Here is a 3,992-nt window from a genome sequence, read left to right as displayed (position 1 = left end):
GGCGGCCCTCTTCTTCCTGAAGGGAGAAGGGATACTGGCTTCTCTTTCGCCTTCATTTTCGGGCAAGGAAATGTTGATTTCTCCAGACTCAGTATTTAATTCACCTCCGGAACGAAGGTCACCCCTAGTCTTCGCACTCTCCACCTTGCCCTCCCCTGCCGGCGCCTGATGCGGTGCTGGTGCCAACATCCTTGTTAACAAGGAGTCCGCTGAGTCTTCGGGAAGAGGGGCCGGACACCTAATCTGTTCCGCTTTCTTTATCCAGCCCTGGAAGAAGATGGTTTGCTTAGCATCTTACCACAGAATATCTAACTATGAGGTGTTCGGCGGATGAGTACTTACCGGGGTGTCCGGATGATTACAGTCTAGGCCAGTATCTTCGATGGTGTCCGGCCATTGTTTTTGCCTCCCGAAGAATAATTTTCACATTCCTTCGTGCGTAGTGCCGAAGAAGTGCTGAAGAGTGCGTGGCCCTTCTGGGTTAAACTCCCACAGGCAGAGAGGCCGTCGCTGGCACGGCAGGGTCCGGCGGACTAGCATTACCTAAATAACATTGACAATATTGATATCCTTTTCAGTGAGGCTTCGGATGCGACTTTGCAGAGTCCGCACCTCGTCAACTGATCCCCAGTCCAACCCCTTATTAATCCCCGATGCAAGCTGAATTGGGGGCTGGATCAAAACGCAGGCGCAGCTGCCCACTTGGAACCACGGGGCTCGGTGATATAGAACCACTCCTGCTGCCATAAGTCGGAAGATTCTTTGAAAGATCCTTTTAGCCATACAGCGTTGGTAAGCTTGCTCATTGAGGCACCACCGCACTCCGCCTGCTCCCCTTCTATCATTTTCAGCCTCACATTGAAGGTCTTGAGCCACAAGCCGAAGTGTGGAGGAGTTCAGAGGAAGGCTTCGCATGTGACTATAAACGCCGAGATGAGAAGAACATAGTTTAGGGCGAAGTCGTGAAAATCTAATCCGTAATAGAACATGAGCCCCCGGACGAAGGGATTGAGGGCGAACCCTAATCCTTGGAGGAAGTGGGAAACGAACACGACCCTCCCGCCAGATCTGGGGGTAGGTATAACCTGACCCTCCACGGGAAGCCGATGGAGGATTTCTGCGGTCAGATATCTTGCCGCCCGAAGCTTTGCGATATCCTCCTCTGTAACAGAAGAAGCCACCCACCGGCCTTGACGGCTGGATCCGGACATGACTGAGGCTTACGGAGGGTGAAACCTGGGTGTTGGAACTCGAGGTAGTAAGAGTCGAGGAAGAAGCAAGCGTGGAGAGGAAAGGCGGGTCTATGCCCCTTTATAAAGGCCAAGAATATCGAACGCCTCCTCCCGGGCCTTAAAATTTGCCTATTCCCAAGGAGTTGTACCTTACGGGCGGTTGGGTTTCCCACGTCCGTGTCGATAAAAGAATCCCTTAATAAGGGGACATGATCTCTGCTTGGATAAGACGTGTCAATGACAACCACGTTTTGGTATGAGGAACGGCAGAACAAAACAGTCTGAAATTATGACTGGGCAGGCGTGATGTCACGTGGTAAAAATTCGTCAGCGGGTTGGACCCGCGGAATATTATATTCTCTCTGCGGTTATGTGTGGTGTGTGTTACAGGTCCGGATACAATCATCACATCCGAAGACTATTTCGGAGTTCGGAAGGAAGGGAACCCGCCTTGCAATGCCGAAGACAAATCTGCGCGCCGGACTCCTCATCATTGAAACCAGGTTCAGGGGCTACTGAGGGAGTCCTGGACTAAGGGGTCCTCGGGCGTCCGGCCTGTTAGCCATGGGCTGGACTGATGGGCTGTGAAGACATGAAGATCGAAGACTGCGCCCGTGTCCGGATAGGACTCTCCTTGGCGTGGAAGGCAAGCTTGGCGACCGGATATGTAGATTCCTTTCTTTGTAACCGACCTTGTGTAACCCTCGGTCCTCCCGGTGTCTATATAAACTGGAGGACTTAGTCCGGAAAGGGGGGTAATCATTACCGTAGTCATACAGGCTAGACTTCTAGGGTTTAGCCATTACGATCTCGTGGTAGATCAACTCTTGTAATACTCATATTCATCAAGATCAATCGAGCAGGAAGTAGGGTATTACCTCCATAGAGAGGGCCCGAACCTGGGTAAACATCGTGTCCCTGTCTCCTGTTACCATCGACCTTAGACGCACAGTTCGGGACCCCCTACCCCGAGATCCGCCGGTTTTGACACCGACATTGGTGCTTTCATTGAGAGTTCCACTATGTCGTCGACAAAAAGGTTCGATGGCCCCTTCAATCATCGATAGTGACGCTGTCCAAGGAGAAACCTTCCTCCCCGGACAGATCTTCATGTTCGGTGGCTTCGCACTGCGGGCCAACTCGCTTGGCCACCTGGAGCATATCGACAGCTATGCCCCTGGCCATCAGGTCAGGTTCGGGAGCTTGAATTATGTTGTGGACATCCGTGGAGATTTGATCTTCGCCGGATTCGAGACCGCGGCAACCGCTCCTGGTCACCTTGACGAGCCTGACCTAAATCTGTCGTCAGACCGCATCCAGGAGATAGCTCCTGCAACCACTCTGGCCTTAGATCCAGAGCACACTACAGCATCCAAGGATGGGAGGCTCGACCCCACCATGGAGGCCACGGATTTCCCGGCGTTGGAGCCGCACATGGACTTAACCTCACACAATATCTGTGTCATCGGAACTCCAGACTCTTCTCCGGGTATAAGTTCCGAACCATGTGAGTCCGCGGATACCGAGCTTGATCGTCTATCGATCTTCGAGTTCAGCGCCGCAGACATCTTCCAACACTCGCCTTTGGCGATGTGCTGAACTCAGTAAAGAACTTGTCCATGGCGGGGGACTCACAGCCGAACTACGTACGGTTCGAACTAGGGGCTGATGATGGAGAATTTTCCTTCCCACCCGCCACCCACTCCATGGCCACTGTCGAGGACTTAACCGACATGCATGATTACGGCTTCGAAGACATCGTCAGTATGGAGGACGATGCCGACAAGGAGCAGGGCCAAAACCCGCCATTCATCGAGCGATGGATGGCCGCTTCTTCCTACGACGTATACATGGTGAATACGCCTAAACAAATTAACAACGATGACAAAGAGGACCCAGTTGAAGACAAACCTCCTGAGACAAAGCCCAGTCGCCAGCGTCAGTGGCGCCGCTCTAAGTCACATCGTACAAAAGACAACAACACCGGCACCGGAGAAAACAATACTCCGGACAATGCCGAAGACAATGAAGACCCTGCTGGAGCAACCTCCGGACCGGATGAACAGGCCATACACGAAGACTCGGAGGACAGTAACTACCTTCCGCTCTCCGAGGAAGAGGAAAGCCTCGGCAATGAGGATTTCATCATGCCCGAGGAACCTCTAGAGCAGGAGCGCTTCAAGCGCCGGCTAATAGCAACTGCAAGAAGCACGAAAAAGAAGCAGCTACAGCTTCAAGCGGACCAATATCTGCTCAATGATAGGTGGACCGAAGTCCTGGCCGCCGAAGAATACGGCCTTAGTGGCCCAGCCAAAAGCTACCCGAAGCGTAGATTGCTACCCCATTTCGATGACGAGGCACTGGAGCCCGTACCATCATCCCACAATGCGGCAGGCCGACCACAACTTGGCCCGGATGAAGCGGCAACTCAGGCCAAACACCAGACCACCCCACACTGCCATAAAGGCAAGAATAAAACAGGTCGGGGTCATACATACGACCTTCGACAGGACTTGGACAGTAGAGCAGGACACGCAAGATCGCTCTACGGATCGCGAGGACATGCCTCGACGCGCGACGACGGCTACCTATTCGGACGTGGTAAACCTAGCCACGCCCGGGCCGAAAACCGTAAATGGACTCCATCGGAGGTACGTCGCAGTGTGGCCCAACATAGAGGTGCCGCACACCCTCTTTGCTTCACAGACGAAGTAATGGAGCATGAATTCATAAATATCGAATCATACGACGGAACAACGG

The sequence above is a fragment of the Aegilops tauschii genome, chromosome 6 (assembly GCF_002575655.3).
Source record: "Aegilops tauschii subsp. strangulata cultivar AL8/78 chromosome 6, Aet v6.0, whole genome shotgun sequence".
NCBI lineage: Eukaryota > Viridiplantae > Streptophyta > Magnoliopsida > Poales > Poaceae > Aegilops > Aegilops tauschii.
Note: the sequence above shows the minus strand (reverse complement) of the source record.